The sequence below is a fragment of the Bubalus kerabau genome, chromosome 13 (assembly GCF_029407905.1).
Source record: "Bubalus kerabau isolate K-KA32 ecotype Philippines breed swamp buffalo chromosome 13, PCC_UOA_SB_1v2, whole genome shotgun sequence".
Classification (NCBI taxonomy): Eukaryota; Metazoa; Chordata; class Mammalia; order Artiodactyla; family Bovidae; genus Bubalus; species Bubalus kerabau.
This window is the reverse complement of record NC_073636.1, coordinates 83085932-83110782: the sequence shown is the minus strand read 5'-3', so window position 1 is coordinate 83110782 and position 24851 is coordinate 83085932. Positions and strand designations below refer to the sequence as shown.

The following is a 24851-nucleotide window of genomic DNA, read 5'->3' as shown; positions in this document are numbered from 1 at the left end:
ATCCATCTTGCCACAGCCTGGACCTACAGCTGGGCAATAATAATAGTGAAAAAGATGAAAGCTAACACGCATCCAGCGTTTGCTCTGTGCCAAGTACTTTATTAGGGACACTGTGTGCCTTGTCTCATCCAATCCTCACTAAAATCATTTAAGGTTCATATGAGAATCCTCCCTATTCTACAGAGGGAACTGCAGCTGGTATAGATTTAGTAACCTTCCGGAAATGACAAACCTACAATGAGATGAAGTTAAGATTGGAAGTCAGGCAGTCAGATTTTAGAATCAAGGATTTCGATAATTTTGTCACTACTCCTCAATGTACAGGAGAAAGTCATACCTCAGGATCATTTTCCTAATTGACATGTGTCAAAAATATATTAAGTGAGGTGCACCCAATTTGAAACCCCAATTCCCAAACTCCCAATTGTCCAGGTAGAAGGGTATTAAAAACTTCCTGACTGACTCATCTCTAGACTGATAAAGTCAGCCAGGTGTGCATGCCTATGTGCTCAGTCATGTCTGACTCTTTGCCGCCTCTTGGACTGGAGCCCACCAGGATCCTCTGTCCATGGGATTCCCCAGGCAAGAATACTGGAGTGGGCTGCCCTTTCCTCCTGCAGAGGATCCTCCTGACCCCAGGGATAGACCCTCTGTCTCCTGTGTCTCCTGCATTGGCAGGCAGATTCTTTACCACTGAGCCACCCGGGAAGACTTAAAGTAAGCCTGTAATCATCAGGTTCCTATTTCTCTGCAATCTGGGATATACATTCTCAAGAGAAATTTGTTGGATGAATAGAGAAAACAATGACGGTGAGAAAAATCTTCCTGAATCTGAAACTTACATAGACTTATAAATTTAACATATGCAGCATCTCGTCTCAGAACTTAATTCCAAGAGGAAAATGCTAGAATTTCAAATTATTTGCAACTTCTTGATAATCATAATCTTCTTTTAATTTTTCCAGCTCCTCTGTATTTGTATTTCTGTGGGTGCTGTGCATTTTCTCCCTCTAAGAGGAAAGGACACAAAAGATAATATCAGAGCTCCCACAGAGTCATAAAGTGGTAAGTGCTACTACTAAATCTTAGCAGTTGCTTCATAAGATTGGACTGAATGCCCAAACTCGAGGCAGCCATATATTTCAATAGTTCTTCAATCCCGTGGTCATTTATTTCCAAATTGGATATGCCATTTACATTTAGACTAGGCACCCATTTTCATTCTCCTCAAGTGCTGTTAACACAACAGCCCATATAATATAGTAACTTTGATTTTTCCTGAAGATCCATCTTTACTTGTTAGGGAGAAACTTGCCAAAACCTACTGCATTCTAAAGTATTATCGAAGATCTCACAGTAAACCACACAAGTTGAAACTGTTTTATTTCCTCCCATTTATCTTCATGTTGGGATACAAATACGACAGAGGGAGATACACAGAGGCCCTGTAAACAGTGCCATTTTTAGGAAACTGGTTCCACTCCCGACCTAGGTTACCAGTTCATACTCAGTGTAAACTAGCTGGATGTAAAAACAGTGTAAAAAATCATATCAATGACTTAAAAAAAAACATACACACCATTTTCCATTATGAAAAATACCCTCACTTAGCTAACTGCCAAACTTCAGTGAACTTGTCATTTAGTAGAATATCTACTACGTAGATTTGTAAATGGTAAACTGAATACCACACGACACACAAAAAAGGTAATTTAAATTACAAGTTATGGGCGTATAAACATAAACCTTTGTTTATTAAAATTTCTTAAATGTTTTGGGAAGGTGGTAAATGTGGTGCCCTAAAACACCCATACATACGTCGCACAAAAAGGACTGTCCGTTGTTCCATAATACCTGCTTCTGCAACATAAATTAACTTGTATGCAAACAGGAAGTACAGGATGGTGTCTGAGCACAGCTGCAAGCTGTCCTAGCACCACTGTGTGGGGCGAGCTGCAAGGGACTCGAGGTGAGGCCCATTCACCGCTGTTCTTCTCTGCGCTTGACTGACTTTGGGGTCTGTCCTGGAAATGATTTTTGCACCAATCTTTCCACTCTTAATGCATTTATCAATGAATTTGATTTTGCAGCTTCAGTCCACCTTACATTCTTTTCTAATGAGATTTCTTCACTTCTTTTCAAAGACACAAAATTTTATACTTACTGTAATAGTTATTTATTAAGATGTAACATCTTTGTACTTGTATTTGGTTTTTCTAGAATTAGTATTGTTTTTACTGTTGTTCTGATTACATACCCACATGGTTTGAATGCTTTGCCTAACCTTATTTTCACCGTAAGTTCCATTATATTTACCAAGTAGTTCTTTTAAGTTTTTTGGGAGCAATAACATCTCTGATGGAGAAGGCAACGGCACCCCACTCCAGTACTCTTGCCTGGAAAATCCCATGGACAGAGGAGCCTGATAGGCTGCAGTCCATGGGGTCGCTAGGAGTCGGACACGACTGAGCGACTTCACTGTCACTTTTCACTTTCATGCATTGGAGAAGGAAATGGCAACCCAGTCCAGTGTTCTTGCCTGGAGAATCCCAGGGACGGGGGAGCCTGGTGGGCTGCCATCTATGGGGTCACACAGAGTCGGACACGACTGAAGCGACTTAGTAGCAGCAGCAGCAGCAGCATCTCTGAACAATATGAACTGCATACAGCTCATATAAAGACTCTCTCGAGATATTTGTCTTCCCTTTAATTCAAGAATGTGAGCACCTTTCACAGTAACTAGTTCGTTTTTATCCTAGCACTGTAACCGAGGTAATTTCCCTTTTTATATTGAATGCCTGTGAAAAACCAGGGCCTTGTGTGTGCTCAGTCACTACGTCATGTCCAACTCTTTGCAACCCCATAAACTGTAGCCTGCCAGGCTCCTCTGTCTGTGGAATTTTCCAGGTAAGAATACTGGAGTGGGTTGCCATTTCCTCCTCCAGGGAATCTTCCTGGAGGATCTAAACTGTGTCTAAACTGTGTCTCTGTGTCTCCTGTGTTTGCAGGTGGATTCTTTAGCATTGTACCACCTGAGAAGCCCAATTGGGGCCTTATCTTCCTAGAAAATTCATGGGATTTGATAACATACATTTTTGTATTAAACTCATTACTGGCTCCATTTCTTTTGTATTGATGATGGTGGATGCTGCTTTTTCATCTTTCTTCTTACATTTGTTTTATAACCCGTTACTTAATATAGATATATCCTTCTAAACTGGCATTAATATTTTCTAAAGACAGGAGAGAGGTTTTATGCACATATACACACATATTTATACACACATACTTACATATATACATACACCCATACAGACAGATTTACTCTGTATTTTAAATTACTTGGTTATTTAAATAGATCTTGAATGGAAGTAGTTAGCAGAAGTCATCTGGAATTAAAACAGAAAAGACCAATTGATTAGCTGTCTCTTTACAGCTTTTCCACTGTTGTTTTGGAATTGTGGAGAGAATGCCTCTATCACCCTGCCAGGATGCCATTGGTCACACTAGAAGAGAACCAACAATCCCAACAAGGCATTCTGGATTCATTAAGAAGTGAGTGCATTATTTCCAAGTCCCTAACTTACCCCCAGTGTGTATTAACAGACTGAGGGAATCTGAGTCAGCAAGTCATAAACTTTGTGTATATACACAAACAAGAGTAAAGAACTGGAAGCACAGAGTGTCCTGGTTGTAAAAAGAAAGGCATTACCAAGACGTATGATAAGAAGACTTAAGGAACTTACAGTGTTTCAGTTACACAAAAGCCCAACAAAAGCCCAAAATGCAAACCAGACAAAGGTCGGGTCACTCTGATTAACAAGGGATGACACTGTTATTTTCACATATTTCAACCCGTTGGTTGAACAAATATTTAGTGCTTGCTATCATAATTACGCGTTCCTCGGTGTGCCTGACCTAAACTCTCTTTTCCAGGAGCGGTACCAGTCCCCCACAGGCCGTGAGTTTTGGCTCAGTTTCCTCCCTTCAAATGCAGTTCAACCAGTGTCATTTCTGGTATCTCTCCATCCTCAAATCTTTGTGCCCCAGAGCAGGTACAGGAACCTCTGAGTGGTGAATTCAGGCAGAGTGTTTTTTATTTTTTTTATGTTCAACTTATTTGCAAAGCTTTAGTCTTAGAAAATCCTTACTCACATTAACCTAAGTTTGAATTTGTTTATAATGTTTCTAGGGATGTTAGTCTTTAGCTCCATTATTTGAATTTTGTGCCAACTAGTAAAAAATTAGGCATAAACAATTTATATATTACAAAGCTACAGTAATTAAAACAGTACAGTATTGGTATAAAAACAAGCACTCAGATCATGGATCAGAATAGAAAAAGGCAAATACCCTACGACCTCTCTTATTTGCAGAATCTAAAAGACATAGTAATAAGCTCCTAGATACAGAGAACAGATTGGTGACTGCCAGAGACAGGGTATGAGAGATGGGAGAAATGGGTGAAGGGGACAAAAAATTAAAAACAAATATATTAATTAATTGGTGCTTTCCATCAACTGATAAATGCAGAAAGAATGATGGAATCAGCCAATCACCATTTGACAACCATCACCAAATTGAGCCAAGGGAAATCAAAAGATATAGAACTACTCGTCAGATTTTTATGAGGAATTTTATATTTATATAATCTTAATGTACCTCCCCACAAAATACACATTAATTGCAAACGGAAAAGAGGATCTTTTGGTTGGGAAAATTGGGAAGTGATCAAAGTGGACATGAGGAGGACTGGGGCAGGTTGGGATCACACACCACTTGACAGGGTTAGTGAGAAGGACACAGTCATAACGGCTGCGTCATCTTATTGTCACATTCTTGCCAACCATGTGGCAGTTGCTCAGGAGTGTCCAACTCTGTGAGACCCCATGGACTGTAGCCCACAAGGTTCCTCTGTCCATGAAATTCTCCAGGCAGGAATACTTCAGTGGGTTGCCATGCCCTCCCCAGGGGATCTTCCTGACCCAAGGATCTAACTCACATCTTCTGCATTGCAGGCAGATTCTTTACCACCTGAACCACCAAACCAAGGAAGCCCAACTGTGCAAAGCAGCAAATTACAAGGAAATATCTGACAAACCAAACTTGAAAGACATTAAAAAAAATGACTCATTTGTAAGTTTCCGAATTGTCAAATCAATGTCACAAAAGTCAAGGAGAGACTTGGGAAATACTCCAGATTGAAGGAGACATAAAAATTCAATACAATACATGATTCTTGGATTGAATCCTTTTGCTGTAAATGACATTATTGAAACAACTGAAGAAATCTGAAAAGGGTGCATAAATGAGACGGTAGTAATACGTCAGTGGTAATGACTTGCACCTGATGGCTGTATCGCGATTATGTAGAACAATGCAGGACACACACTACAGTGGGTGGTGATGGCAACCTGCTCTCACACGATATGCAGGAAAAACATTCTTCGTACTAGGCTTTCTGTAAGTGAGAAAGGATTTCTAAATAGAAAAGAAAGTCTATTGATACTGCCCTACACTCTGTGAACAATGCAGCCAGTATATTAGTCAATAAAAGTCAAGACAAAACAATGTAGGATTATTCTGATATTGGTCACAAGTGCTTTCCTAATTGACCAGCATTTTCTTTTTTTTTTTAATTTAATTTTATTTTTAAACTTTACAATATTGTATTAGTTTTGCCAAATATCAAAATGGATCCGCCACAGGTATACATGTGTTCCCCATCCTGAACCCTCCTCCCTCCTCCCTCCCCATACCATCCCTCTGGGTCGTCCCAGTGCACCAGCCCCAAGCATCCAGTATTGTGCATCGAACCTGGACTGGCAACTCGTTTCATACATGATATTATAAATGTTTCAATGCCATTCTCCCAAATCTTCCCATTCTCTCCCTCTCCAACAGAGTCCATAAGACTGTTCTATACATCAGTGTCTCTTTTGCTGTCTCGTACACAGGGTTATTGTTACCATCTTTCTAAATTCCATATATATGCATTAGTACACTGCATTTTTCTACTTCTGCCTCAAAAATCAACCTGTCACTTAGCAAATATTTATGGACCATGCCCTATGCGCCGCTCACTATTCCAAAGATGAACCACATGGGCCTGGTTCCTGCTTGTACAGAGCCTGCCTTTTTGTTGGAAAGTTCAATGTTGAACACATTTGTATCAAGGATTATGGAGAGAGAGAGAGAGAGACTGATTGACTGATTTCCCACTATTAGAGTCTACTGAGGTCATCAGTTCAGCTCAGTTCAGTTCAGTTGCTCAGTTGTGTCCAACTCTTTGCGGCCCCATGAATCACAGCACGCCAGGCCTCCCTGTCCATCACCAACTCCTGGAGTTCACTCAGACTCACATCCATCGAGTCAGTGATGCCATCCAGCCACTGGAAAAACTGAGGTCATACATAATCTTAAATGAAAAATTAATGAAAAAAGGAGGTCTGCTTTCCCTTTTCTCTATCCACTTCTATTATTGTCTCACCTACCTTCATATCCTGGTAATAATAAATACAAAAGCTAAAAATAAATGTTCCATCACATTCTTGATCTTTTTAAATGTGGATAAACTTCTGATCATTTTAGGTGGTTTGGAGGAAGTCCTTTCTATACAGAAATTGCTATCCCAGAAAACTGACTCTGTGACCACTTTCCAGGATGCCTAGGGGGAAAAAAATCAGATAAAGGAAAACATATTTAATTAGTTTTTCTTCCAGGCAAGGAGAGAATACAAAGCAAAGGAAATAGACTTTATGTCCTCTTACTATTTTGGTGGAAATAAGGCATAATGGAAAAAGTAACATCACAGAAGTGGAAATTCCTTTGAGAAAAGTGATGACAGATTCATAAGAATGATGAGTTACAGCTGATGCTCCAGAACGTCAGGGCACATTCTGAGCTCCATGTGCAGAATAACGGACGTTATGAACTGACTGCTCGCATGGTGTATGTGCGCCCAGTCTGTTCCAGTGCTTCATTTTGCTTTGTTTTTAAAGAATAAAATGACACACAAGTCTTTTCCTTCCATTATTAGAAGGAAATTTCAAGACCACCATATCAAAAAAGGACACCAGGCTTCCTTTTTGTTAGGTTTTAACTAATATGACTTTCAGATTTCAGAAATAATACATGCTCATTGTAGAAAATTTGGAAAATGCAGAAAATCATTATAGAGAAAGGAAATACTGATTTATACTATTACTCAATCACTATAACATTTATATATAATGTGCTTGTATGTATTTACATATGTCATATATGTGTGTGTCTAATATAAAATTCAATTCATAAAATCATAACCATACTCTTATAAGCACTGATGGCAATTTTTTAAAAAAATAGAGTAATTCATTGAATACCATAATTATTCCAACTAAGCCCTTATATGTGGGACATTAAACTTGCTTCATTTTCTTATTGTAAATAATGTAATAATACATTAATATATAATAATTGAGAATTTAATTGTTTACTATCTTATCACAAATTTACTGAAATGAAATTGCTGAGTCATAGGTTAGATTTCTTTTTATATGTACAGTATGTTTCTCCACTTTTATTTCCCATTTGGCCAGACATCCTGGAATGTGAAGTCAAGTGGGCCTTAGAAAGCATCACTATGAACAAAGGTAGTGGAGGTGACGGAATTCCAGTTGAGCTATTCCAAATCCTGAAAGATGATGCTGTGAAAGTGCTGCATTCAATATGCAAGCAAATTTGGAAAACTCAGCAGTGGCCACAGGACTGGAAAAGGTCAGTTGTCATTCCAATCCCAAAGAAAGGCAATGCCAAAGAATGCTCAAACTACCGCACAATTGCACTCATCTCACACGCTAGTAAAGTCATGCTCAAAATTCTCCAAGCCAGGAGTCAAGCTGGTTTTAGAAAGGGCAGAGGAACCAGAGATCAAATTGCCAACATCTGCTGGATCATGGAAAAAGAAAGAGAGTTCCAGAAAAACATCTATTTCTGCTTTATTGACTATGCCAAAGCCTTTGACTGTGTGGATCACAATAAACTGTGGAAAATTCTGAAAGAGATGGGAATACCAGACCACCTGACCTGCCTCTTGAGAAATCTGTATGCAGGTCAGGAAGCAACAGTTAGAACTGGACATGGAACAACAGACTGGTTCCAAATAGGAAAAGGAGTGCGTCAAGGCTGTATATTGTCACCCTGTTTATTTAACTTATATGCAGAGTACATCCTGAGAAATGCTGGACTGGAAGAAACACAAGCTGGAATCAAGATTGCAGGGAGAAATATCAACAACCTCAGATATGCAGATGACACCACCCTTATGGCAGAAAGTGAAGAGGAACTAAAAAGCCTCTTGATGAAAGTGAAAGTGGAGAGTGAAAAAGTTGGCCTAAAGCTCAACATTCAGAAAATGAAGATCATGGCATCCGGTCTCACCACTTCATGGGAAATAGATGGGGAAACAGTGGAAACAGTGTCAGACTTTATTTTTCTGGGCTCCAAAATCACTACAGATGGTGACTGCAGCCATGAAATTAAAAGACGCTTACTCCTTGGAAGAAAAGTTATGACCAACTTAGATAGCATATTCAAAACCAGAGACATTACTTTGTCAACAAAGATTCATCTAGTTAAGGCTATGGTTTTTTCTGTGATCGTGTATGGATGTGAGAGTTGGACTGCGAAGAAGGCTGAGCACCGAAGAATAGATGCTTTTGAACTGTGGTGTTGGAGAAGACTCTTGAGCATCCCTTGGACTGCAAGGAGATCCAACCAGTCCATTCTGAAGGAGATCAGCCCTGGGATTTCTTTGGAAGGAATGATGCTAAAGCTGAAACTCCAGTACTCTGGCCACCTCATGCGAAGAGTTGACTCATTGGAAAAGACTCTGATGCTGGGAGGGATTGGGGGCAGGAGGAGAAGGGGACGACAGAGGATGAGATGGCTGGATGGCATCACTGACTCGATGGACGTGAGTCTGAGTGAACTCCGGGAGTTGGTGATGGACAGGGAGGCCTGGCATGCTGCGATTCATGGGGTCGCAAAGAGTCAGACATGACTGAGCGACTGATCTGATCTGAAGAAAGGAGTAAGAATGCTAAAGCATTTTGGAATTGACAGTAATATTAAAATGTCTATTGCTTGCTAAGTCGCTTCAGTCGTGTCCGACTCTGTGTGACCCCATAGACGGCATCCCACTAGGCTCCTGTGTCCCTGGGATTCTCCAGGCAAGAATACTGGAGTAGGTTGCCATTTCCTTCTCCAATGCATGAAAAAGTGAAAGTGAAATTGCTCAGTCATGCCCGACTCTTAGCGACCCCATGGACTGCAGCCTACCAGGCTCCTCTGTCCATGGGATTTTCCAGGCAAGAGTACTGGAGTGGGTTGCCGTTGCCTTCTCCGAATATTAAAATGTCTACTCATAAGTAGAATATTAAAATGTCTACTCATTATCTATTCTCCAAATATTAAAGTGTCTACTCATTATCTATTACTCTTAACCTGATATAAAGCCGTGGAAGACCCTAAGTCCCAGAAGTAGTAAGAAATCTTAAAGAAATGTGCAATGTGTACTTGGAAAAAGAAAAAAAGAAAAATGAGAGATGAATTCTAACTTCTCTATGGTGATCTCTATATAGGGAAGGCATTTATAGGAGTTTTAGGAATGGGATGAGAAAAGATGGAAAGCATCAGCTAAGTGTTACAATATTTAAAAAAATAAAGACAAAAGGGGATGTTAAGACTTCCTAGGCATGAATTAATATATTTAGGTGGAAAAATTAATTTTTTTGACAAGATCCATTTTCAAAATGAAAACAGCAAATATATTTAAGTTCTTAAGAAGTCTCCTTTCTAGTTTTTGTTTTTGTTTTTTAAGGTTCAGGTTTAACTTCTCAAATTTTTGTAAAGACATTTTTTTTCAGAGCAATTTTAAGTTTGCAACAATGAGAGGGAAGTACAGAAAATTTTGCATGCACAGCATGACTTCACACAAATAAAGCTACCCCACTTTTTTTATTACTATCACTCACCAGAATGGTACATTTCTTACCAAGGGTGAAGCCACACAGACACTTCATAACCATCCAAAGTCTATAGTTTAGTTTCACTCTTGGTGTTGCACATTCTATAGAAATGGATCGAATGTACAATGACACATATCCACTATTATAACATCATACAGGGACTTACCTGGTAGTTCGATGGTTAAGATTCCATGCCCTGAATGCCAGGGGCCTGGGTTCAATCCCTGGCCAAGGATATAGGTCCCGCATGCCCCAACAAAGATCCCACCTGCTGGAACTAAGATCCAGCACAGTCAAACAAATAAGCAAACATTTTAGAAAACTAGTATCCAGAGAGTATTTCATGGCCCTGAGAGTCCAGTCTGCCCTCCTACCCCTCTTGCCCCCACCCCACCCCAGGACACCTGTCACGCGCTTCCTCACCAACCCACAGCTTTATTGGACGGGCCTCCAGCCACCACCTTCGCTACCAAGAGCTCTGCTCCCTGGCCACAGCTCGGGAGACCTCCGGGGGACACGTGAGCCAAGCCAGATGGATCAGAGCCATTTCTCTGAGAATCTGGCCTGGGGGGTCAAGGTTCCATGCTGGGCTAGAGCATGGTCTCCTGACTGGAAGAGACGCAGTGGCAGAAGACAGGAGGCCACCATGGACCTGCAGCAGCTGGAGCGCAGAGCCCAGGCCCAGAGGTGGGGACGCGGGAGAGCGGGGGCAGAGCCTGTGTCCCTGACCCAGATCTGGAGCCAGCTTTGTTACTCCGCATGGGGCCACCACCCCAAAGCTCGGAGCCCTGCCAAGGACCTCTCGTTTTCGCTTCAATTATTTCAAAGTTCTTATCTGCTAGAAAACTAATAAAAAGAAATAGTATCTCCATTCTACAGCTGAGCAAGTCCTTGATTGTCCACTCCCTGGAAGACAAAGGGGCTCTGACTTCAGTGGTTGTTCGAAGTTTGTCCATGAGGTCCACCATCTCTACAGTGTTCGCACAACAGCGGCCTAAAAGCCAGATAATTCTCACATGTCTTTTATTTTGACCACACTGTTTTGTACATGGCAGTTTATTTGGAGAAATTCCAGTTATAAGCTGGCCCTGGACTCAGACAGACTCAGTCACATGTATCTCTTCCAAGAATAAACTCTTAAAGATTTGGAACCCTTCAAGCTTGCCTCAGGCATAGCTTGTGTCCTCAAGCCCTGTAGAACTATCTAATCTTGCATTTAAACAGTAGCTGCGAAATAAACGCACACCACCCAGAGACTATAATAAAGGGAAAAATAAAACAAAAACACGTCATACTTCAAGTCTGTCCTTTTAATGTGACCACTTGGAGTTTTTGTGCTTAAATTTTTAAAAAGTTGCTTAATAAAGAGAAGTCATCATGGTATTATTTGTCACAACAAAAGACAGGCAGGCACAGATTTTTTTTAATGCATTGATGCATTAAAATTTGTATGGATATAATTAACAACTATTACTATGCTACTGTTTTCTTTTTCATAGCCATTTCACATGTTATTTTACATAGACTTATGTACTTATTTTTTCCTCTGGCGTGTTTATATACAGAAAACATAATAAAAGAAAACTTCTCCCATCTGTAGTTCTTTTCTGCCATTTTGTACTTGTTTCTTTTCATAATAGTTACTGAAAATGTTTTTGTCATATAGAGCAAGGAGTGATAAAACATAATCCATCTCAAGTATCAAATTGAGTAGTTACGCCACCAGCTCCGGGGGGTGGAGGTGAGAGGGAGGGAGGGAACTAAAGGACTTTATAGGGTAAAAAAATGACGTGCCAGTAGTAAACATGTCCCTTCATTCATTTGATGAATAATTTAAAAACTGTGTATGAGGCAGTCTCCAGGCACCTATTGCTACACAACAATGTGTTTTTGTTTTATCAGACAGCAGACACTCTGGCATGTGTGTATGCTGAGAACTGTCCAGAGAAGGGAGGAAAAGCACAAATGCAGGAGACAGTGGGAATACCTCCTGGACAGAAGTAACTGAATCAGGAACAGGGCAACACCTACTGTATCAGCGGTGAGGTGTGTTCTTGGACCTCCGATCAGGCAGGCACGCTGCTTTTATCCACACACCTGGAGACCCTGGCTGGCATTCCGTGGTTTGAGACAGGGTCCCTCTGGTCCTTCTCAGGCTCTGTCCCTCAACAGATGCTTCCCCCAGGAACCTGCACCCCACTTCCATAGTGCATTAAATGTAACTTGAGATCCTGGATTTCTTTATTCAAAGGGGTTGCATCTCCTCAGGGACTGTAAAGATCCGCTTCCCAAGTCAGATTTCCTGAGGATGGATTACACCTCTGGGGATGCTGTGGTACGGAGAGAAGAATGAACCTTGAAAAAGGCGGCTCTGGACCTGAACTCAGACCCTCTGAGTGTACTTGTTCCCCAGGCCTTGTCAATGTCAGCAGCAGGACTGTCAGGTGGATGGTGTGCAGTACCCAGACGAAAAGTGGAGTATAAGACTGTGGACACTATCATTTAGTAGATGACTGGGTATTGACGTGTTAAAGCTCTGAGTGTTGGACTATTTTATCGATAAAATGAATAGCAACATCATCAGCCAAGTTTGGTGTGAGGTATTGACGGTATTGAGGTTTGAGAAGAAGGTCCTCAGAGAATGTGGAGTAAATGAGTCTGCAACACAGAGGGTCTACTTGAATTAATAAGTATGTATTTTAGGTCAGATCCGTTAGTGGACTGCATTTGAACATCAAACAGGCAAAATTTGAACTTAACACCTCCTAAGGTTTTCTCTGATAAGTACAGTGAAGGCTGAAAAAGTTGAGGACATACTTGAAGGAAAATTTTAACATTTCAACTAACATTTTTAAATTCCAGATAGAAAAGGAAGTAAAATTCACGGGGTTAAAAGAGTAGTTACAGCGGTGGGTCCAGCAGTTAGTAGGCCCTGGTCGGGCTGAAGAATTGTCAGAAGCAGAGAAGAAAGGGGGGGAGTTGTAGGAATATGAAGATGGAGACTGGAGAGACAGATTCCTGGAATCCAAAATAAAGTGGAGCTCTGATTATTGGCAATGACAGTGTCTACTTCCTGAATATGATCAGGAAGGATGGTTCCTTTACACGAATATTAAAATTACCAAAAATCATGAAATAATGGCGAAGCTAGTTGAGTGGAAAAGGCAACATGCGTAAGAGGAGTATAGGGAACCCTTATTTGAGTGAAAAAAAGAAAAAAAAGCCAGATGTACTATCCATCTGGCTAAACACAGTGTACATACATCTGGATACACAGTCTATATACAAGCTGGCATGTACAGGTACAGACTAACCTGAAATGAGACATAAGAAGTCGTAATGAAGTCTAGGGAACTCAAATGTCAAGGACAGGAGCCTTACTCTTTAGAATATAACCTTCTGTGTAGTCGGAACATTTTACAATATATAGACATTATTTCTTAGTTCAAAAATGAAAGAAAATAGCTAGTTAATAAAAAAGATAAAAACAACATTGCTCTTAGCTGGCTTTGTTCAGTTGGAGTGGCTTTTCTTACCACTCTCAAGAAGTGCTCAGGTCTTTACATGGAACCAATTTATGAGAAAAAACCTCTCAGAGTAATCATGACAATTAAGATGTATTTAAACATCTCTGGGTTGGGGTGGGGGGTGGATTTTTATTGCTGCTGGCAATGTGAACAACAAAAGTCCGATTCGCTAACCAACTTACTTGAGAAAGCCTGTGTCTTGATCAAAGACCAAATGGTGGCAATTTAGCCTCCCAGTACCTTCTTGCTGATTTAATTATAATTAGCACAATGCTCCCCTGACAGAATGAAACAAGGTTATTAAGCTGCATTGACGAAATGCAGGCCAAACACTCACCGAAAGGCTGCCGAAGGACTTGGGCTTGGAAAACATTTTCCCATTTTGTGCTGTTTCTTACACTAGAGATGCTCAAATGGGTGTTCTAGAATGTTCACCATCTTACTAACTGGGGAGCCTCCTGCAGAAAGGGGAGATGGTGCAGCAAGCCTACTGTAGCAGAGTCATGCTGAAGAGACAGTGGAATTCACACTGTGACCCCCTCCCAAACCTTCCCTTGTCTCTGGAGACTGTCCACTGCATAAGCTGAACTTTTTTTAATTGAAGTATAATTGATTTACATCATCATATTCATTTCAGGTGTACAACATAGAGACTCAATACCTTTATAGATTATAATCCATTAAAGTGGCCCTGACATAACGTCTGTACTTCCGCGTGCTTCATGACACGCCCCTGATACCATAACGCCTGTACTTCCGCGTGCTGTGTGACACGCCCCTGTAGCCTGTCTATTTCACGCACGGTAGTTTGTACCGCTCAATCTCCAACCCCACCTCCGCTCCTTCCCCCACACCAGCTTCCCTCTGGTAACCAACAGCCTATTCTCCAAACCTGTGAATGTGTGTCTAGTGTGCTATATTCACGTGCTTTATTTTTTAGATTCCACATGTCTGATGACGTACAGTATTAGTCTTTTTCTATTTCACTAAGCATGATACCCTCTAGGTCATTCAGGTTATTGCAAATGGCAGAACATTGTGACTAGGAGAAAATACTTGCAAATGATTTACCAATAAGGGGTTAATATCCAAAATATACAAAGAGCTTATACAACTCAAGATCAAAAACAAACAAACTACTTAATTGAAAAATGGGCAGAAAATCTGAATAGATATTTTTCCAAAGAAGATATACAGATGACCAACAGCACATGAAAAGATGCTCAATATCGCTAATCACCAGAGAAAGGCAAATCAAAACCATATTGGTGATATCTCACCTCACAACTGCCAGGATAGCTATCATGAGGAAGCCTACAAATAACAAATATTGTGAGGATGTGATGAAAAGGGAGCCCTTTACACTGTTGGCATGAATGTGAACTGGTGCAGCCACTAGGGAAAATAGTACTGAGGAGCACTTTAAGAATTTACAGGGCAATTATCACCCCTAGGTGGTAGATCAAGTCTACAAGTGAAAATGATAATGGCAATATTCCCCACCTCATCTCCAGCATGTCTCTGTCTTTGAATGGTAGAGAATGATGCTCCCCATAGTTTGGAAAAGGGAGTTTAGAGAAAGTGTGAGCAAAAGTTATTCAAATGAAGATGGTGCCCCAGTGATGCCGGCAACTTTTGTAAGTGAGTTGGGCAAGTGTGCAGGAACTCATCTACTTCTGTCTGCTCCCTCTGCCACCCTCCTAACCCAAGGAATCAGAGGTGACTCCGGCACGCTGGCGAGCCCAGCCTCGTCTCAAGGGGCAGCCACTAAGGGTCTGCTGCCACGCATGGCAGAGCAGCCACGCACACAGCTCCTGCTGCCAGACGGCCCACCCCACTCTGCCTCTCGTGTCTTGGGCAAGCTCCCCCGCACAAGATAAGCCATTCTTCAACCCATTCTTCATCCAGCAGCTGTGTGACTTTTTAAAATATCAGTCAAATAAAACCTCCACAACTCACCCCATTTCCGGATCTTACGGCTTCCCATTCCTCCTGAAATCAATTTCAGACTCTTTCGTACAACCTACAAGTTCAGCAGAGCCTGGTCCTGTCTATCGCTTCAACTTCATCCTCAGGCACACTCTCACTCACTATACTTCAGCCAAGGCAGCCATTCAGCCTGTGTCAAACTTTTTTCCACCTCCGTATTTCTTACATGCTGTCGCATTAGCCCGAAATGCTCTTCCAAACAAAATTAGTCTCCTACTCATTCCTCAATTTCAACTTAAATCTCTTCCTCAAAGGGCTTTTCCCAAATCCTTATCCTGACACAGGTCCCACCATTATTCTCTCTCTCAAAGCACAATGTCTTGACCTAGCGCTCATCAAAATTTGTGTACTAATTTGTTTCACATCCAGCCCTTCCACAAAAGCACAAGCTCTATTAAGGTACATAATATTTCTCCTTTATTCACTTCCCAGTCCAAATATAGCATCTGACACATGGAAGAAATAGTTGATGAATATATGATTCACCAGAAATTACGGGCACTTACTATGCACCAGGCACTGTGCTGGCAAAGAAACAAAAATGAATCAGATACATGCTGTGCCCATTTCCCTATAAACAGCTAGGAAGTAAGGATCATATTGCTGTTTGTTTTAGGCTATCTAGTTTTTAAAACTACTGAGAAATCTGGTATTTCAATTATATGAACCAATACACAAAGCAGAGAAAATTCATCCAGGACCACAGGCATGATTCATTTCAGAGCTGAACAAAGGATCATTATTTTTCTTCCATAAATGTCTCCAGCCTGAGACGGCCATGCTGGCATGAGTGAGCTGATTCTCCTTTTCTCTCTCCCTATTCCCAAAGCCAGAATTAATTAACTGACTGTAGCACTCTGTCCTGAGAATTAACTTCCGATTCCTTTTCAACACCATCCAGGCAGGCACCACCAACGGATCATAGCTGGCATGAAAGATGGACTATTTTTCCAATCTCCCTTTCTAGCCCTTGAAACCCATGGAAAATAGCTGTGGTGAGAAAAGACAGTTGCTTCAAGTGAAGTGTCTTCCTCTTGTCTTTGAGCTCCAGATGGCACATGGCCTTAGAATGGACTGTTTACGGCAGCTCACTGCAGCCAAGTCGCTCTAATCCCATCTCTGCCCCATTCTTCCACATACTCAAATAACTCTCTTTCAATGGGTTATTTCTCCAACTATTTGTTGACTTTCTTGAGAATTTTTGTTGACACCTAGAGAATTTTTAGAAAAATGAACAAAATTTTTCCCAAAAAATTATTTTAAAAGTTGTTATTGCCAAGGTGCTAAGTCGTGTCTGATTCTTAGAGACCCCGTGGACTGCTACACGCCAGGCTTCCCTGTCCTTCACTATCGCCAGAGCTTGCCCAAACTCACGTCCACTGAGTCACTGATGCCATCCAACCATCTCATCTTCTGTTATCTCCTTCTTCTCCTACCTTCAATCTTTCCCAGCATCAGGGTCTTTTCTAATGAGTTGGCTTCTCGCATCAGGTGGCCAAAGTATCAGAGCTTCAGCTTCAGTCCTTCCAATGAATATTCAGGATTCATTTCCCTTAGGATTGACTGATTTGATCTTGTAGTCCAAGGGACTCTCAAGAATCTTCTCTAGCACCTCAGTTCAAAAGCATCAATTCTTTGGCACTCAGCTTTCTTTATGTTCAAACTCTCATATCTTTACATGACTACTGGAAAAACCATAGCTTTGACTATACAGACCTTTGTCAGCAAAGTGACATCTCTGCATTTTAATACATTGTCTAGCTTTGTCATAGCTTTTCTTCCAAGTAACAAGCATTTTAATTTCACGTTTTTATTGGACACAAGAAGATCAGGTCTTAGAGCAAGAGCCCACCCCTTAATTTTCCATTCTAGGAAAGTGAAAGTGAAATCACTCATGTCTGACTCTTTGCGACCCCATGGACTGTAGCCTACCAGGTTCCACCATCCATGGGATTCTCCAGGCAAGAATACTGGAGTGGGTTCCCATTTCCTTCTCCAGGAGATCTTCCCAACCCAGGGATTGAACACAGTCTCCCACATTATAGGCAGACGCTTTACCAGCTGAGCCACCAGGGAAGTCGATTCTAGGAGAGTGACCACAATTTCAGCTTGTTTATAATGCACATCAATTCATAAGTCATTATTTTGAATTATTTATTCATGAATCTAATTATTCCCTAACACAAATGTGTATGACTTGGCTTGATACACATCCTTCATTAAAGGATTTTAGGGTCACTATCTGAAAATCCATTAAAAAAATTAAGTCTGGACTCTGACTTCACACGTTTCTTTGTGTTAGTGCTTAGATTGTAAACCAAGTACATTGGATCATAATGCAGTTGTGCACATTTGAGTGTGTATGTGTGTGTGCGTGCTCTTCGTTTACTAGTAAAGTCTAAGCTATAACTTCTGGAGAATTGCAGTTCTTCATAATGTATTCAAATAAATAAAAATCTAAGTTAATATTTAATGGATTATTTAAAAACATTTTTCCCAGAGAAATAAACGCCTTTTCCCATTAAGTAAGATATATAATATTAAAGTATTGGCTATAAATAAGGATTTTTCAAAGACTAGGTCATGGCTTATGAACTACAAGGAGATATTTATGATGTATCTACAGAAATGTAAATTATCTAATTATAACAATAATAGCATATTTACTATGCATAGTATAAGAATCTCACATTCATTAAGTCATTTTATGTTTAAAACAATTATGATATTATCTCAATTTCACTCAAGAGTAAACTGAGACACAGAGATGTTAAGCAATTTGCCCAAAGCCACTCAACTGGCAGGATTCATGGCCAGCTGCTCCTGTCCAAGATGACACAGTCAGGAGACTCTGCCTCCAGAGTTCATGCTTTTAATCCCTATACTGTCCTGCTCTAGTATTTAGCAAAACTCATTTTAAGTAGAACTCCTGAGCATTATTACCAAATTTAGTCATTTATTATCCCTTATATCAAAAATACCAAAAGAGTTCTTGCACACAAAACTTGTTTGAGCAGTTCCTTAATTCATGTTTCCCATTGGAATCCTAAATTCTAGGACTTGTGCTATCACAGATTCTGGAAATGTACTGTCTGCTGGACCCTCCAGGCATCTTTTTATCCACTGGGGGCAGTCTCTCTGATATCACAAGGCATCATCATTTGACACATAACCTGAGTGAAATTCCTGGGACCAAAGTCCCCCTTACTCTGCCTATTGTGGTTGGTAGGCATTCTATCATTTTTTCTGGACCAAGTCATGTGAGCTGAACAGAGAATTTCATCCAAAGGGAATGAATGTGAGTTAATTCGTTAACAATCAATATTGTTCTAGGAAAATCAATGTTGCCAACTAGGCAGTAAGCCATGTGGCTCACAGGAGAGAAATTCTCACATTGTAAGAGCTCCTAACCCATGACTTTTTAAAGCGTTTCCTTCAGTGGGATAGGAATTCATTTGGGGGAGGTAAGAAGAGGGAAGGAAGAAGTAGATGCTAAAGGAACTTAGGTTAAGAAAATCTCAAAATTATTTTGCTATTAAAATGTCAGCTCTTCAGTTCACAAATTTTTAGACTCATTTCTTGCCAAGAGTAAAAATGAAATCCATTTAAAAAGAATATGGGGGGAAATGTATGATAAGATGAAAAACACAGAAATAATAGATGCTCAAGAAGATTAGAGCAGAATGAAAATTGGAAATTAAAATAAATATGAGATAAAACCTGAAATATTTAAACCAACAGATGTAAAAGGGTAAAAGAAACAGAAGAACGTCAGTTAATCCTAGAGATAGAAACCCTCGAATCTGTGATTCGGATTTAGAGACTAAGATGGAAGAAATTAATTATTTAGGAACTATTTCAAGAGGCTCTGAGCCAAGGAGATAAAAAATGAAAGCATGGAATTGAAGAGGGGTAAAACTGAGATATTCTGAGAAAAAATATTTAACAAGTAAAGTAAACTGAGTCATGAATGAACAGGCCAACTCCTAGTGAATACCCAGGACCACGGTTCTTACACATGAGAGAACTTCAGAATCATCTAGAACCCAGGTTGCTGAGACCTACCACCAGAGATCTAAGTGAAACTCACATGTGACGCTAATGCCAATGTTTCTGGTCCAGGGATTTGATACCTCCTCTCCTAGAGAATCTCTGAAGTTTACCTGCATAAGCACATTTTCAACAGCATTTCCCATAAAGCAAAAAGGCACAAACAACTGCATTGTCCACAGAAAACGTACTGGCAGAAATAATATTATGTTCTATTAACCCAGTGAAATTTCATACACCAGTGAAAATGAATGAACTGCAGCTCCACATAACAATGGAGATGCATCTTAGAAATAGTATGAAGAAGAGAAAAGCAAGTCACAGATGACTGCATACCAAACACAACTCTTGAAAGCTCAAAACCAAACAAGAGTTATTTAAGGATGTATGCATATGTGGCAGTTACATGAAACAGTAGAAAATATGTTTTAAATAAAAGAGTGCAGTAATTCAAAACCTGGAGCGAGGCACGAGAACAGGAGTGGGGAAGAACACAGGTGGACTGACCAATACCCATCGTGTTATAGTGCTTAGTTTGAGCAGTGAATTCACAGGTATCATTTCATTATTATTCATTTCAATTAATAAATTATATATGCGTTAGTTTATATAAAAAGCACACATACATGCATGTGTGTGTGTGGATACTAGCTGAACAACCCTGGTCTGAACGGCAGTTTACACGTGGCTCCTTATAAAGCAAATACTGCAGCAGCGCTGCACGACCCTCAGTTTGGCTGAGTCCATGGACTTGAAACCACAGGTGTGAAGGGACGGCCATAAAGCTACTCGTAGGTTTCGATGGGCTGTTGGCCCCTATACTGTGTTGCTCGGGGGTCCGCTGTATGTATGCACGTATATACATATATACATGGGCCTCCCTGAAAGCAGGTGTGTGCTGCTGGTGCGCGGGCAGCCCCGCCCGCCTGCGCCGTCCGACGTCGGGGGTCCTCACGGCCGCGGGCCTGCTGCCTGCGGGGGCCGCGTGTCTCCCCGTCCAGGAGCCCAGCGGGGAGGCGGGGTCACAGCAGACAGGCCTGGCAGGCTGGGGGCCAGCCCTGAGCAGCCGTGATTGTAACAGGAGAGAAGGAAAATGTGGGCCCAGATTCTTCTTAATTCGGCTTGGCTTAGCTGTCAGTTTAAAAGATATTTATGACAAATAGAGCATCTGTGTTCCTGTTGATGGATTTAGGACGCTGGGGTGATTCACTGTCTGAAGCTAGCTCAGTGCAAAGCAGGAACTCCTGAGAAGAGACCACTCCCTCAGGTCTCAGCGATGCTTTACTGCGAGTGTGCTGCTAAGGGCGGTCATCGTCTTGATTTTACACCTGCATCAGCCTTTGTGGAGAAGGAAACGGCAACCCACTCCAGTAGTCTGGCCTGGAGAATCCCATGGACAGAGGAGCCTGGAAGGCTACAGTCCTCAGGGTCACAAAGAGTTGGACATGACTGAGTGAACAACACAACATATATATATACAGTATTTATATCTATGCACATATTTATATATATATATATTCTCTTCCCTGTATCAAATACCAAATTTTAGAATTGATTTACTGTGATGGTTAATTTTATGTGTCAACTTGACTAGGTCACAGTACCAAGCTACTCAGTCAAACACTACCCTAAACATTTCTGTGAAGGTATTTTTAGATAAGATTACCATTTTAATCAGTAAACTTTGAGTAAAGGTGCTTCCCTGGTGGCTCAGAGGTTAAAGCATCTGCCTGCAATGTGGGAGACCTGGGTTCGATCCCTGGGTTGGGAAGACTCCCCAGGAGAAGGAAAAGGCAACCCACTCCAGTATTCTTGCCTGGAGAATCCCATGGAGGGAGGAGCCTGGTAGGCTGCAGTCCATGGAGTCGAAAAGAGTCGGACACAACTGAGCAACTTCACTTTCACTTTTAGTAAAGGAGTTTACTCTCCATAATGTGAGTGGGTCTCATCCAATCAGTTGAAGGTCTTAAGAAAAATACTGTCTCTCACAAGGAAGAGGAAATTCTGCTAGCAGACTGCCCTTTGACTCTATCTGCACCAACTCTTCCCTAGGCCTCCAGCCTACCAGCCAGCCCGCTGACTTTGGGCTTGGCAGCCTTCACAGTCACGTGTGCATGTGCATGGTGTTGTTGTTTAGTTGTTAAGTCACATCCAGCTCTTTGGCAACCCCATGGACTGCAGTCTGCCAGACTCCTGTGTCCATGGGATTTCCAAAGCAAGAATACTGGAGTGGGTTGCCACTTCCTTCTCCAGGGGATATTCTTCACCCAGGGATTGAACCTGCATCTCCTGCACTGGCAGGTGAATTCTATACCACTAAGCCACCAGGGAAGCCCCCCTTTTTTCCTTGTTTCTCTGGAGAACTCCAACTAATACATTCACATTTCCCCCCAAATATCTGACTTTTAAGTCTGAAATTAGAAAAGGATGAAAGCCTGATTTGAAGAAGAGTCAGTAGGGAGGATTCCCAGTTTCCCTGCAGAAGGAGACTTGTGCTGAGCAACTGGAGGTCTGAGAGGTGGTCACATGTAGTCCTCACACAACACCTATGTCTGCACGGATTTCAACCATTCAGGTGTATACACTGAATGTGTCTGAACTCACAGTTTTGAGTCACAGAAACAGCTCAAAGTAGCTTGAACAAAAGTGAATGCTTTGATTCTTATAATTAAAGCTTGCAAGAAAACACCTGACCCCAGCAGCAGCTCTCACCCCCGCTCTCCTAACAACCCAGGCGCACACGGCCCCAAACGGCATTAGTGGAGCGCGCGCCCCGGCTGAGGGCGGCAACACACCTTCTCAAAACAGGTTTCCTGACCGAATGCAGGAGGCTCATGGCTGGCAAATAGAATACGATGAAAAAATAAATTTCTGTTCTAAAGCTAATTCCTGTAGTCAACTCTACCTATCAAATCACACAGATCAAAGGTGAGAGAGAACTCTTCCTCAGTGGAAAATCAATTGGGATCTTGTTATTAGTTAGGGATGGGGGGGCGGGTGGATGCTGAACAGGTAAAAATAAAAGTTTATTATAACACAATAGATATTCACTCCACAGGGAGAATGGTTTATCCTTAAAGACAGAAGTGGCTTTGGCTAATTTTGTGGTAACGACAACATAGCAGTGTATTAAAAAGCAAACACATCACTTTTCTGACAAAGGTCTATATAGTCAAGGCTATGGTCTTTCCCCATGGTCTTTGCAGTAGGCATGTACAGATGTGAGAGTTGGACCATAAAGAAGGCAGAACACTGAAGAATTGATGCTTTCACACCGTGGTACTGGATAAGACTCTTGAGAGTACCTTGGACTGCAAGAACAAACCAGTCCATCCTAAACAAAATCAGTCCTGAATACTCATTGGAAGGACTGATGGTGAAGCTTCACTACTTTGACCACCTGATGTGAAGAACCAACTCAATGGAAAAGACCCAGATGCTGGGAAAGACTGAAGACAGAAGGCAAAGAGGGAAACAGAATGAGATGGTTGGATGGCATCATCGATTCAACAGACATGAACTTGGGCAAACTTTGGGAGATGGTGAGGGACAAGGAAGCCTGGCGTGCTACATTCCATGGGGTCGCAAAGAGTCAGACATGACTTGGCGACTGAACAACAACGCAGCATGACTAGGTGGAAAGAAATTTCTTTCATTGTCCAAAAACATCCAGAATCATAGAAGTTTAGCACTAAACCTGCCTTTAGATTTTACAGCACAATCCCATCATCTAAGACATTAAGAAAAGACTAAAAGATATTAAAAATTGGTTAAAGTCAATCCAATAAGTAAGTGGTAAAACTTGGGCATTAAGGGAAAAAGTCTAACATTTTCTTAGTTTGTAAAGAGCAGGAGTAAAAGTAAATACAGATTGAAGAGAGATGTTATAAAAACAGTGTGATCCTGAAGTATTTGTTGAACACATTTGAAATGGTTGTTGCTATTTTAAAACTCTGAGTATTAAGTACTCTTCAGAAGCTTGAATTTGTAATTTTTAAAAAACTTATTAACTTAATGCATTTTCAGTTTCCATTTTGTTAAGCCTTATTCACAACAAAACTGTTTATTTTGTTAGCTAAGGTCATAATAAATCCAGCTTAATAGCACATACAACTAAATCTCAATAGCAGATAACTCATGTTCATACAGTATAATCTTACATTAAAAAGGAAAAAAGTTACCAGATTCAACTCTTTCATGCCAAAAGACAAACTTTCATGTTTCCATATTACTGTCTTCACTTATTTTTCAAAACTACTTTTATTTTAGCTACTCAAGGCAGAGGAAACAGCATCTAAAGAACTTATTTTTGTCATGGTTTTCCTAGAAAATCTCCTGGGTTTTATTTGCCTCTTCCTAGGACATTAACCTGGAGAGGGAAATGGCAACTCAATCCAGTGTTCTTGCCTGGAGAATCCCAGGTACGGGGGAGCCTGGTAGGCTGCCATCTATGGAGTCGCACGGAGTCGGACACGACTGAAGCGATTTAGCAGCAGCAGCAGGACATTAACCGGAGAAGGCAGTGACACCCACTTCAGCACTCTTGCCTGGAAAATCCCATGGACAGAGGAGCCTGGTGGGCTGCAGTCCATGGGGTCGCTGAGGGTCGGGCACGACTTGAGCGACTTCACTTTCACTTTTCACTTTCATGCGCTGGAGAAGGAAATGGCAACCCACTCCAGTGTTCTTGCCTGGAGAATCCCAGGGACGGGGGAGCCTGGTGGGCTGCCGACTATGGGGTCGCACAGAGTCGGACACGACTGAAGCGACTTAGCAGCATGACATTAACATGAGAAGTATTTCTCTATTCTGAGATGTGGAGTATGGACCCGGTGTGAAGCAGCAGATTTACAAATCATGCCTTCTCATTAGCAATCAGAGTGGAGCTTACAGAAATGGAAACTCGGGGCTTACCTGGTGGCTCAGTGGTAAATGATTCGCGTGCAACGCGGGACACGCGGGTTCGATCCCTGGTCCGGAAGATCCCCCGGAGGGAAAGGCTACCCACTCCAGTATCCTTGCCTGGAGAATCCACATGCGCAGAGGAGCCCGGCGGGCTACAGTCCATGGAGTCAAAAAGAGCCGGACGCAGCTGAGTGACTTTCACTCCACTTTCACCCCAGACGGGACCCCTGCCAGCTGGGGCGCCCTTCAGGGTCTTCACAGTTTCCGAATGCCGCCTCGCAAGCTGTCCCTCTCCTTCTCAGGAAAAACCCGCAAACCCCCAGGTGCCGGGCCTGCCCCGTGTCCTTGCAAAAGCGGTCTCCCCTTGCTC

General features: G+C 41.5%; 1 long non-coding RNA gene across 2 annotated transcripts in view; it reads right to left on the bottom strand.

Moving 5' to 3' along the window:
- The window catches only part of LOC129626135 (uncharacterized), a 168643-nt gene that overhangs the window by 50066 nt on the left and 93726 nt on the right, over positions 1-24851 (bottom strand). The gene's annotated exons all lie outside the window — the stretch shown is intronic.